Here is a 13875-nt window from a genome sequence, read left to right on the forward strand (position 1 = left end):
CATTCGCATTTCAACTTTGCTGGGCAACGACGTTAATCGCACACGCGTTGTAACTCTACAATTATAAACAGTAAAAATTAAAATTAAATTGTGGGGCTTTACGTGCCAAAACCACTATTTGATAATGAGGCACGCCGTAGTGGGGGACTCCGGAAATTTCGACCACCTGGTGAATTATAAACAGCAAATAAATAGAATTAGATAAATATTAAAAGTAAGCAACAAATAAAAACATTAGTAAAGATAAATGAAGTGTTGTTTGAACGCACGCGGAGGCATCCAGCCTAATTACTACGGAAAGCCCTCCGACGGGCTCACTGTAAAAGAAGCTGTCTTTCCGGTCGCTTAGCTGTATGAAGAAAAAAAAAAAGTCCTAAGTTTGACACGTTGAACACAACTGCACACACACTCCACACGAGCGTTGTGAAACACTACATGCGCAGTAGGGCTAAAGAATGTCGCCCGTAACGGAGCGCTTCGACGCGCCGTCCAATAACGCTGGCGTTTGTCGAACGCGTCACGCTGGAACTGCTTAAGCGGGGGATTACGAGCGCGAGAGCCTCGCATCGCGGCGTGACCGAAGTGAAAGGCGAGAATCGCTCGCCTCTGGAAGCACGTCGTGTCGAAGCACGCCGTGTCGTTCGAGTATCGCGACGCTTTTATGTACGTCTAAGTGCGAAGAAGTGCACGGAAACGAAAAGCCACCAGTACTGTAAATGAAATTGCTTCGAGGCCGAATAAGGTATGGGGAGGCAAAAAAAGAAACAAACAAACAGACAAGCAAATAAAAAACGTTGAATTTGGCGATGGAGAGTCCTAATGGGCGACATAAATGAGATGCAACAGCCGGGGAGTATAACCGGAAGATAAATATCTAATTTGCTACTTTACACCCCGGAAGGGGAGACAAAGATAGTGAAGGAAAGAACAGAAAGAGAGAGGGAGAGATAGTTAAAAAAGAGTTTGTTCCTATCGAAGCAAGTAAACAAGAGCATAAAAGACGCATATATAGTGTTCGCAAACAGAATCGAATGTGAAAGCATTTTATTATTCGAGTATCAAATAGGGGCCCCGCGATGTGCCAAAGCTGCACTTTGCGCGTACAAATTATAGGAATTAAAGTTACTACTACTTGGCGATAGCGAGGTGGCAGGTTGAATGCGAAAAATCGCGGGGAGACCACGTTTTGTTGGAAACGGCAACAAACCCACACTATAAATGAAGAAAAAGAAAGTCAGCACTTTCGTGAAATGAGACCTCGGGAGGAGCGATATCACGCCAAATGACGACACCCACGAATTTGCCCAGTGTTGACTCCGCCAAAGCCAAAGTGCGATCTGGCCTCGTTGAATACTTTGTTATTTTGTTTTATAATGCTCTGGCTCATCGCCGTTTGGTTTAGTATTGCCCAAGAAAAGTTTACCTTCGATCGAATAGCATTTGCTAAGTATACACCTTACGTAAAACTGACTGTAGGCACGCAGAATCAGTCATTATATTGTTTTCTCCATTCGCGAATACATCATGGGTTGAATATATATATATAAACATGGCTCGCCATATCGACGCGGTGAAAGGTCTCCAGCGAAGCTGTTGAAAACCACCACTACGCCTGCTGAGGGGGGCATGCAATGCTTTAGAGTAACGGTAATTTAGAATAATGGGAGTAATGGTAATTTTGGCAGCACGCCGTCGCTGGTCGTAATGGCCGTTTCTTTTCCTCGTATTCACGCTGCCCCTCGGTAGTCCTATAGGCATGTGTTGCCTACCCATAGTTGCAACAACAATGAAATCAGTTGGTAGGCTGGTTCTTATATATATATATATATATATATATATATATATATATATATATATATATATATATATATATATATATATATATATATGAAAGGCTAGTGACGTCACTCCCCGAGTTGCAAGCTCCGGTCGCCGAGGCAGCTTGAGCAACAGTAAAGATTATCGGGAAACGTATGCGGGGAGCGCTGCGTCCTTCGCATTGTTATCAGGAGCGCCTTATCATCAATGATGTGGTTTGGATGCTTGTTTTGTGCTTGTTCTTTATTGAAAAGAGAGAGAGAGAGATACTTAATTCGCCAAAGGCAGAACTGACCAAGTGAGCCATTAGGTGACAGGCCGGCGGAACAGGCCTGCGACGTCCTGGCGTGTAGGATGGTTGCGGCCTGGATGCGGCTACGGTTTGATCGCAGTAGGCAGTCCAACGCTTTCGGCGAGAGAGATGGCAAGAGCTGGGAGGGAGGAGGGAAGGCCCTACATCCCCATAGCGCGTGGGCGAAAGTGGCGGACACATTGCACGAGGGGCAGTGACGCTCATAGTCACCCGGATACATATATACGGGAGAGCACGTAAGGATTAAAGAAGGCCTGTTTGTGTAGTTGACGAGGGTGCGGAACGGAGTAAAGTCGCCTACTCGTGCGATAATATGTCGTGATGTACGTGGTGTGGTCCTCGCTGGGCACATCGGGGTCGGAGGTGCCCCCCGCTCGGCTGACGAAACCTCGAGCGCTGAGGTGGGCTGCCTCGTTCCCCTGATTGCCCGCGTGAGCTGGAACCCACACCAGTTCGATGGGATCGCGGTCCTGGAAGGAAGAGAGCGCACGAAGGAGATAGATGTCGGGTGAAGCTACTCTGCCGCGAAGGAAGTTAGGGATGACCTGCTTGGAGTCGCTGACCACTGCACGGATGTCCAGACTTAGCATTGCGAGTGCGATAGCTGCTTCTTCCGCGGCGTCTGATTTGGGTGTCGAGGTGGTCGCTGAGGTAGCGATTTGCCCCGAGCCGGCCACCACGCAGACTCTAAAGTGAAAGTGGCTAGGAGAGGGAGGATAACGAGCCGCGACCGTATAAAGTACATCTGGGTAGCCGTTGCAGGAATCGGGCAGAGAGTTCGCGCGACACCTACGCCTGGCATCGTGTATCCCTGCGGGCACATTATTAGGGAGCGATTTGGCAAGGTTCCTGGCCCTAACCAGAGGTGGAAGGGATGCGTCTCTAGTGTGAGTGGGGCCGGGCTGTATGCCCAGTTTGTTAAGAACACGTCTGCCTGTTGTTGTAAACGTTAAACGGTGTTTCTGCGCCATTCGGTGGGCGTCATTTAGCCCATCTACCGTGTTATGAACGCCCAGATGTATAGAGGGGCCGCTGGATGCTGGCATAGCGAGGGGTGCCAGGCGCAGTCTTGTAGGCCTGGGGTATGATGAAATCCACCTTGGTTTTATCTGCCTGCCAATGATGTAGACAAGGAAGCGAGTATGTGATCCAGCTGAAAATTGCCAGGAACAACACAGAGAGGCATGTTTCCTTAACACCGTATTTATACTGGTGGCAATTCTACGAAGGAGGCGTGCCATTTGTTGCACGCGCTCTTTTCAGCTTGCTGGATTCTCCATTGTGCGTATTTTGCGGCAGCATTCCTACAATATAAGATACAGATCGTCTGCACCTCAGGATTTATTCAAACTTATTGTGTGTTGCATGCATGATCCCAAAGAATGCATGCATTTTTCGCGTAAATCATTGAAGGACTTTTTTATCGTTGAAGGCTTTCTTTTTTTTTTTTTTTTTCGTGAGATCGCGCCGCGAGAAATGCCGACCAGCTAGAGGCTAACAGGCTCGCTGCAAAAGAAATGATCCAAAGGCGGGAAATTCAAACGTAAACCGCGTCGGCGCCATGTGCGCACATTCCAGCAGAAAGCGTCATTTCGCGTCGACGCGCTCCTCCGCAGGTACTCGTTTGAACAGGCCGCGATGCTGTAGTAGATCGTCTACGCGCCGATCTTGTTCGATGACGAGAGGCGGAGTATAAACTGCACAGCTGGTGCATCGTCGTTTGCCTTCGAACGTCACGATGCACCGCGTAGTACACAGAGTGTGCTCAAGCGCTTCGGTTAGGAAACACCCTCGGGAGTCGGATCTCAACTGGCATGCGTAGTGCCGCTGTTTCAGTGCGCATGCCGGCTATAGTCCGCATCCGTCATATCAGATAACGAATCTACAACAAATACGCAGGACGTGGCAGCGATTGAGGTGTGCCTCTAGAAACGGTCAGCTTCAGTTAGGTACTTGAGGCCTGAATTTATCTCGGCGTGACAATCTGCGGAGCAGTGTTTGTCGCATCCTCGCTAATCTGGGGCCACCACGATGCTGTTTTTTGGCGTCAGCTATGCGGTTACATGAGTTGTGCGTTTGTACTCTGGATTAATTTGGCGCTCCTAAACTATATAGTTGCGAAGTTCAGTTTCAGGCGCTCGGCAACGGCTAAAGTATACCTAAGCGAGCTGTAAAATGCTGAGAAGACAAGCTCGGCCTTTTCTTATATCTGGCACCCACATAAGGTAGTGTCGATATACTGCGCTGAGTGTCCTCGATTCCAGAACTTCTCATTCAGCGTCGCTATCTCCTTGCGAGTGCTTCGCTGTTCTACTAAGGCAGTCAATTCAAAGAAAGAAAGAAACAATCGCACACACGTACGCTCGCGCAAGATAGGTCGCTTTCCGTATCTGTGGCCAACATTTTTTGAGCTCCCTCTCGCTCTCGGATAGGTCTCGCTCCACGTTTGCCCCCTTGTGCAACTGCTCCTATGCCACTCTCGAAAAAAAAAAAATGTAACAGGCGACAAAAAAAGAAAAGGTAATGCGAAACGGCGGTGAAAAGTCACCTATTGCCGGTATAAATACTTTAATCCTGCAGCCCAAGTTAGAAGAATTACTAGTGACAACAACATGCGTAGCCTCCGAGAAATGCCCCTCACTTCAAGAAATATGACGCGCTAAGCGTTCTGTGATGCTTTTTCATGTTTTAAACGAATCTCGCTTAAGTTCACAACAATGAAAGATAGGCCGTCCCTGTCATCGTTTCCCTAGGAGCGTTCGCACTTGTTTCGCTCTCGCCAGTCTTTTCAATCGAGTCGCACTGACCTGCGTGAGTCCCGGGATGGATCCGCGTCCGCTGCAGTGCAGCTCGTCGAGCGTGGGCCGACTGATGTGTCCGTGCACCGACATCACGTTCCGGTAGTGGTCGACGCGCGGAAGCGCCTCCTGAGTGTAGTGGAGCAGACTCTTCACGTTCACGGTGTCGTACACGGTGCCGTAGTTAGCCAGCTCGGTGGGCGACGCCGACGCGCTGGTCACCACGCACTGGGGACCCCCCATGGATGCGGCGGCCACGGCCGTGGGCGTCCTGGGCACGTCTTCGTCCGGCGCCATCGCCTCGTTCACGTAGTCCACCTTGGCAACTTGGAAGCGCGACTTCTCCGCCATCGCGTCTGGCTAGCGTGCTCCCCGAAGCGCCGCAATTGACGAAAAGGTTAAACGGCTTTTCTCTTTCTGTTTCTTTTGTTTCTGTTTTTCGCAGAGCCCACCCGCCCGACCCGACGGCGTGCGCACGTCTGCTCGTCACCACTCCCTCTCGTTCGCCACCGAGCGCTCGACGACGACGTCTTCTCGGCGGTTCGAACCCGCGGACTCGCGCCGGGCGCGACTTTATAAGCGCGCAGCGCAGGAGAAGCGAAGAGAGACACGAACGCGAAATGCCGCTCGCTGCCTCTCTCTCCCTCCCTGCTTTGCTCTCCCCCGCCGCTCGCGTCGGCTGCTCGCAGCGCCAGGGCAGACGGCTCGCGCATTCTTTCTTTCGCCTGCCAATCTTTTCTCTTTAGCGTCTTTCCATCTATCTCCCTGAGGCGCGGCCGTCGCGGCCTTTTCCAGTGGCTGCATTTAAAGCTCCCGCCATCTGCCGTGTCACCAACGCGCGTCTTCGTAAAGCATGTGCACACACTGTCGTCCTTTATGAAATGCAACATGCGAGCGCGTGGCCTGCGCTCTGCGGCGGCTGCCTACAGCGCCATCAACCGACAGCTAAAGAAAGAACGCCTGCTTTTGGCGTCATCTTGACGCCTCTTAACGTCATTTAACAATCACCAAGTCTCAGCGACATCTTCATACAAATACCTCGGTATCCACTCTTACTCCTAACCTTTCTTTGACGACACACATGAGTAAAATCGTAGCTAAGGCTTCGCGTACTCTCGGATATCTAAAACGTAATATTCATGGTGCGCCACCTGATACCATAAAGCTAGCCTACTTAACGTTTGTTCACCCAAAACTTAAATTTGCATCGCCCATCTGGTCACCCTACCAAGCATACCTAACACAGTTCCTTGAATCCGTTTAAAACCGTGCTGCGCGCTTCATCGCTCGCGATTATAGCCGACATTCCAGTGTGACTAACATCAAGATGACGATATCACTTCCATCTTTAGAATCACGTCGAACGGTTGCACTGCTCTGTTTATTTCATAAGATGGTGTTCAGTCCTCATAGAAACACGCTGCCCTTGTCTCAGCCATGCCGTATACCACATCGTCTTCACAATCGCAGTAGCCTTCGGTGCATTTTTGGTCGCACTAAAGCATTTAACATGTCTCCTGTCCCGCAGGCCATAAGCCACTGGGATTACCTTCCTGATGACGTCACTAACAGCAGAGGTACTAACGCATTTAGAGACAGGATAACCGCCATACTTACCTAATATCTTTGTTTTTATGCGCTGTTACCAAAACAAGATGTTTTGTAATGTTGTATTGCATGTATGAAACTGCGCTCTTGTTTATTTCTGAGCCACGTTGTGTTCCGTTTTTATATAGCCACGTTTCTAAAACCTAAAATTTTTATAACTGCTTTCCTTGATTTTAAGAGTGTAATATCTGGTGTGTGTCGCTAACAATTGTATAACGTTTTTCTTCAATCGATGTACTTGCTCCTATGCATTCGCGATTTTCGTGTATATTGTCCCACTCGCACAATGCTCCCATGTAAAGGAGCCTGTGAGTTGTTTGAATAAATGAATAAAAAAAATCTATTCGCAAACAAAATAACGGCCGTGCTCGCGCACCACGCTCGATTTGTTGGCAGCAGACGACGCGCTGCAGGCGTCGCCAGTTGCGCGAGCGGAGAGGGAGGGTAATCTAGCAGCGCTTGTCCGCCGGCCATGACTCTTTATTTTGTTTGCCAATAGATGACGCCAAAAGCGGACGTGCTTTCTTTAGCTGTCGGTTGATGGCGCTGTAGGCAGCCGCCGCATATAGTGTTCCTGTACAGTGTTCCTGTACAGGCCATGCGCTTGCATGTTCCCTTTCATAAAGTACGATAGTGTACGTACAAATGGAAGGTGTACTAATGACAGGCTAAATGAGCATGATGGCAACCTTAGAAGGAAGGAAGATGCCATATTGGCAAGTCGTCGCCAGATGTGTGGCTGAGGCCCGGGTTTGTTAAGCGTTCTAGGATTCTTCGCAGGCATTACAATCATTTACAATATAAATCCTCGAAGCAAATGAGATTGCGCTCGGGAGCGTCATGCGTTAGCATGACGTCAGTGGCACTGTCCTGTAAAGATTCACGCTACTCGAGTTTCAATATCGGTGGTGACCACGACACGATTACATATTAGCTGCATTTCTCACGCTGATATTTTTATTATTATTATTTCCGTCTTTTTATATATGTCTGCTCCTTCGGAATAAATAAGTGCTGGAAGTCAGCCCTGTGTGAGTTATTCTGGTCATGTCTCGTTTTTCCTTGTTCTAAATTTAAGATGATTAGTCAAAAAGCTCAAATTCTTGCATTATGAAGAAGCGGTATCGATATCCTCTACTATAGAACTGCGATGTGCGATCCATCGATACACCGATAATTGTAGATGACAACGAGTTAGGATTTTATACAAAGTTCGCTAATTAAATTATATTTTTTTTGTTTTCTTTCTGTTCCTGTTTTGAATTGTTCTAGCCCCGTTTTGTTGCCCCGCAACCGTTGACAGCGAGGAAAGCATAAACAAAACAAGCAGCACAATTGCTCCCTTGTATAGTAGATGATTCCGTTTGATAAGGTTCATTCTACGGTATTGTAACAGCACAGCTACGAGCAATTGGAAGCCCTGTGATTAGAAAAATTTGGTTCCCGGTTGCTCAAAGGCTATGCTGGAGAATAGGTAGATCAGATTTCTCCAATCTGGCTGCAATTTTCGTGTCATTTCAAGAAATTCAGCACATTAGTCCTCGTTCACGCAGCAGTGCAGTGCGTGTCACCTGCGTGCCGCTCTCGGATTTGAAATCGTGCCGGATCCAGATATTACGGTTCGGCTGCACTAAGTGCAGGCACTGGTCAAGCGCTTGTTGGCAAACGACATGGCATATAGTGCCAGTTGATCATCATTCATTCGCGGTCCAATTGACAACTGACAAGAACGTTATTGCAGTGTCCTGAGGAACTTGACTTCGGCTCCCCAATCAAGTTGGTGGCTCCGCTCACGACGGGACTGGGAGGTGGTGGCCGCCCTCTGGAATCACGTAGTTGGTACGTGATTTCTGAGCTCTTCAGCAAGGCGTCCCACTTGGACTTGTATTGAAGTTCGGAGCCCGCTTCGTACGGGCACAGCCAGAGCCTGTGGTCGGAGGAGCAGCACGCGTGACCGCAGTTGGAGTACGACTGCGGGAAGGTGAGGCCTGTCTAATTAAGCGCTCTATGGTGGTGAGGTACAATCTCGTCAGTAAGAGCCTGAAAGTAACAGTCCGACTTTAAAATTTCGATGCCCGGATGGACTCATCCCTCTCTATAAGCGGTCGGAGCTGTCACTGCGAATGCGTATCGTGTTCCTGCCATTTTGCTTCCTCCGCTGGCTAGGTTGTGTGCACTGGCACTGCTGTCAGCTGTGGAAACTATCAGCGTGAGATGTGTATTGTGAGGAAACTGCAAAATGAGCAAGAATTAAGTGTGTATCTTTTTTTTCCTTGCTTTATATTCACTTATTCGTTTCTATTATCAGGAGAGAACGCAGTATAGTCTTCTTAGCAGAGTAAATGGCCCGCGACAGCGCATTTGCACTGTCATGCGACAAGAGCCGCATGCCCAGATACGTACACCAGGCATAACGCCCTGTCACGGGCAAGTCTCGCTGCAGCCGACCTTGTTCATCAATCGCACGCTTGACAGCAGCACAATAACAGTGCGCAAGCGCCCTGTCACGGGTCATTTTTTTTTCAAATTTCGCGAGCTTTCTTTAGAACGCGGAAAAAAAAGGACCACGTGAGATATATCGTGTCGGAAGCAATTTATTGAGAGGTTTCTCAACGTGCTCTACAACATTGCGTATCACATTTGTGGGTCTGTAGCCAATACTTAAAAAGTTGATTCATTAAACATAGATAATCCGTTAGTTAAGGGGAAAATAAAAAAATAACCCGAGTAATTCAAGGCCAGTGTCAACAGCATGCATTCGGTTCAACTCGCGTCCGGAGTGCCTTTCAGAGAGAGAGAGAGAGACAGACAGAGAGGAGCTACAATGAATGCGTAGAACGTGATTTTACTTGAGATAGCAAGTTCTACTTATTGTTTGCACTGGTTCGCTTTAGGTCTCATATCTATAATGTGTGACTCCTAGATGTGTAATCACAAAAGATTTTACTTGCGATAGCAGGTAATGCAGCGTTTGCACTCGCCACTTTGTTGGAAGCCTCTTTGTTAATTTACTCAATTAAATTCTGTTGTTTTGCGTGCCAAAGCCACGATCTCATTATGAGGCACGCCGTAGCAGGGGGGGGGCTCCGGATTAATTTTGGCCACCTGGAGTGCTTTAACGTGCACCCACGCCCTATATTCATGCAGTCCGCCCCATCGGAATGCGGCCGCCACTGCCTGGACTAAACCAGCGACCAAGAATACAGAAGTGCAATGTCATAGCTACTCAGCTATGGTGGCGGGAAGCCTCCCGGCGTGTCATGTCTAATCACGTCGTTAAACAAAACCACCGCCCAAGCACTCCGTACAGATTGTTAACCAGCGAAGCTGAAACGTGCTGCCTCGGTGTTTATCACTGTGCTAATCCCGACGGTTCATTAAACGACGGCTTGTTATAGGCTGCGGGATCCTCGGTACACAACTGCTGCCTGCGTTTGGCTGCAAGAGCCTCTTCTTGTGTCTGGGCCGCAGCGTCGGCACAGCGTAGGTGAGCTCGTTCCCGGTTCTGCTCGCGGCTTTGCTGATCGTAAGCTGCCTGCTTCTCAGGAGTACGTATGACGCGTGGCCTACCTATTTCGGAGCCGGAGAGAAACTGCTGCGCACGCGCGCTCGGCTGCGACGGCGAGCTACGACGTCACTACTGGCCCAGCCAATCGCGCGCTTCTCTCTCTCTCTCTCTATTATATATATATATATATATATATATATATATATATATATATATATATATATATATATATATATATATATATATATATATATATATATATATATATATATATATATATATATATATCGGTGCATGTACATGGGGTTGCGCCGGAAAAGCTTTCGGTGTACAGGCGACAGACGGACGGACGGACGAATCGGCTAGCTATATACAGCTGCGCTGCAAGAAAGGCGGGAAAATTCGTTATTCGCCTATGCATCACCTAGGTGCGCAGTATCTGTGCCTTGTTACCGTAAGTTCGTCAATATTAATCTCAAGAGGATTTTGATGACCAAGAGAGCGTATAGATCTGCGACAATGTCTGCAAATAAACCGCACGTTGAGTTTAAGAGGCTTGCGACAGCAAGTTCTTGCTGTCGCAAGTCCCTTCTGTCGCAGTTTTATGCGAATAGCCGAGTTTTCTGTCTTGCTTACAGAAACTGCTCCGACAACAATGCTTGGCATTAAATAACTTGAGCTAACTCGACTCCAATTGACATATACGTAATGCGGAGCATGCTTGGTTCAATATAGAATGTTTCTTATTAACCATATAAGCGTTCTGCAGTGAACGGTTACTGCTCTTGCGACGAACTGTCGAACGCACCGTCCCTCGGGGCGTGCGTATTGAACTCCATATCTCGAGAGCAATCCTCACTCAGGACGGCGTAGGTTGCACAATGATCACCGCAAGTGACAAGGAGCGGTGTCAAGTGCGTAAGTATACACAATGCATACCGCGATGCACGACGTCACTGCTCTGCGAAAAAGCTTATTCGTGCACTGGTACCGCAGTTCGTCACTGTTCGGACTGTCCCTTCTGAAGGGCTAGTGCCGCTTTTGGACTTATTAGGTTCGTTGTAGTAGTGCAATAGTCTAGAACGTACTTGAGATATAGTTTCAGCTAAGTTAAGGGCACCCTGTAGTCTTCATACACGCTGTCGATACTGAGCTGTAAGTTCTGAGGTCAAACGGGAGTTGCTGTGTGCGGTGTATGTAACTCGAAATTCTTGTGTATTGCAAACTAAACGAGAACACGAGAAAAGCAGATGAACGCACAGACACGGCACTGTGTTTATGTGTTTTTGTTGATTCCTCGTTTACTTTACGCTACACTAGTATGTCGAGATGGCTTACAGCAAGCCCGCATCGCAACTTTAATGTATTGAGAATAACAACCAGCTCCAGATTTAGCGACTAGGATTATTTTGGCAGTACGTATTTGTGCTTGGCTGTGCCGCGTGTACGTCATATTTGTAACAATGTGTGCGATTTTCAAAGCGCTTGTTTATAAGCCATGTTCTGCGTCCAAGAGAACATACTTTTGGGCTAGGTGGTTTTTCACAGGTACCACAAAGCTTAAGATTTGTGTACCGCAGCAGCTTTCAGGCTTTTTGTTAAGATATTGCCAGGTCCGCATAGCGCACTACACCGTCACAAGAACTGAGGTACACCGCGAATTAGAAATTAACCACTGTCGGGGCACTGAAGTCTCCTGTCGCATTCAGTGCTCATGCATTGAATAGGCGATCCAGCAAGATATGTAGGCGTGTCTCGATGATTTGCAGGAATAACACTTGCGGTCTACGTGACATTAGCAGGCACGTTCTGCTTCTCTTCTTGTTTTGCCTCGGCGAAGTCACCCGTGGTGTCATCACGCTTCGATTTCAATGAAAGACGTGTTGGCGATACCGAGCCGCCCTTCTTCGTCCTGAAAAGCTTGCAATCCTTTTTTCGATGCGCCGTGACATCACGTTCTCGCACCCCCCGAAGTAATAAAGCTTATAGTAAGTTTAATGCCAGAGGATGGCTGTCCGGCGCTTTACATTTATGGTGCGTTCGAGGCCATTTGTACAACGCACAAGAAGGAACTAAAGGAAGTTTCGAAGATATGTCACTGCGCGCATATTCCTGAAAGATATGTATAGAATTACCTTTTACCACCACGACAGAAAACAGCCACACTTACGTACAACGACGCGCGTAAAATAATTAGACTGCCCGCAGTTTGCGCTGTTGAGCTCGATGCATTGGGTTCGATGGGGACGAAACGAGAAAAAAAAATGGCTGTGGCCTAGCTAAGGTTAAGCCCAGGATGCGAAGCATACTAGCCTTTATTTTAGTTGTTGAACCACTGTTTAGCCTGGTGAACTGCTGTTGCTTGGCTATATTTGGTTCGGCTAGACGAAGAAACAACTCATGCGTTACTCTGCTTCGCCTTCAAGAGTGGAACGCGACAGCGTTCCCGTCGACCCGCCAAGGGGTGTAAGACAATGGGCTACGGCGCAGCGACTACGCGCCCCGCATTGGACGCGGTGAGCGTCGAGCAACGCAGCGTTCGGCGCGGCAACGAAATGTGCGCCTGAGCAAGCGACGCACGCCTGAGCCTTAGAAACAGCTCGTTTCTAAGGCAACACCGCATTCACTAGAGGCGCTTTTGTACCGCTTTGAAGCATCGTACTCGTGGCTCAGTGGTAGCGTCTCCGTCTCACACTCCGGAGACCCTGGTTCGATTCCCACCCAGCCCATCTTGCAAGAGTTGAGCCAAAGCCACCTAGAAAATCAGTCTCTGTAGCACGCCGCAACCTTCGCTTCTCATTCCAACGAGCAGCTCTGTCTCCAGGAGGCATCTCACCTCGTGAGTGTCTAGCAGAGGCAAGCGCAGCTGCTTATACACCGACGCGACGCCGCGAGCGACGCCGCGAGTTGGAGCCTGGAGCCCCGTTTCTCCTCTGTCGTGACGTCACGGTGTCACGTGGTATTGAAGGCGACACCGCCGCGCCTGAGGAGCTGGGCTGAGCTCTCGTAATATGCTTCGCACAAAAAAAAAAGAACATCCACGTACTTAAATTCGGGTGCGCGTCGAAGAACCCCAGATGGCGAACATTATTCCGGAGTCGCCGACTATCCGGCGCGCCTCGTAATCATATCGTAATTTTGGCGCGTGAAACCCCAGAATTGAGTTTCTTTTTTTCTTAACTTCCCGCAGTGCGCGTCACTACCAATGCCACCGGCCTTCTTCATTTTGTGGGCATCCGTACAGCCATTAAAGAAAGAGTCAGCTAAATTAAATTACCAAGGTTTTACGTTTCAAAGTCACAATCTCGACATCGGAGGCGCCATAACGCGGGCCTCCGGGATTATTAATTGTTACCGGGTGGGATCTTCCCAACGTTGTCCCAAAGCTCCGTACGCGAGCTTTCTCGCAAAGCAGATCTATCGCAATGCGGTCGCCGCAGACGGGAGTAGAAACCTCGGCCCCGTGTTAAGTATATATCGAGACGGCGTAGCCACTAAGTCACCGCGCCGGGTCTATACTGTAAGGTTACTTCCGCTTGCGTCAGCTTAGTTTGCAAGTGCTTCGCCGCATGTTTGCAACTACTTCAAATAAACTGCAGCAATGTCCAATGTATGGCCGTCCGTGTCAATTTATAGCCGGCGTCAGAAGCTTACGGACCGCGAAGTCAGAGAAAAAGACGAATACTTCCACAGCCTAGGCAACCAGCCTGGCATTCGGGTTTTAATGGCCTGCAGTTTTACTGGCCTGCAAATTTTACTAGCTACACTCGCAAACTGCTCAGTAATGCAACGCTTTATCAGATTCCGCTGTCCGTAAAGTTTTGACGCAG

At 48.6% G+C, this 13875-nt stretch overlaps 1 protein-coding gene across 1 annotated transcript in view; it reads right to left on the bottom strand.

Moving 5' to 3' along the window:
* LOC126535372 (bumetanide-sensitive sodium-(potassium)-chloride cotransporter-like) overlaps positions 1-5019 on the bottom strand; it is a 139147-nt gene extending 134128 nt beyond the window's left edge. Inside the window, exon 1 of the mRNA XM_072286445.1 lies at positions 4939-5019. The gene's annotated coding sequence lies outside the window, so the exon portion shown is untranslated. The remainder of the gene's footprint in view (positions 1-4938) is intronic.
* Positions 5020-13875: the final 8856 nt, after the last annotated feature.

The sequence above is a fragment of the Dermacentor andersoni genome, chromosome 2, assembly GCF_023375885.2.
Source record: "Dermacentor andersoni chromosome 2, qqDerAnde1_hic_scaffold, whole genome shotgun sequence".
NCBI classification, from domain to species: domain Eukaryota; kingdom Metazoa; phylum Arthropoda; class Arachnida; order Ixodida; family Ixodidae; genus Dermacentor; species Dermacentor andersoni.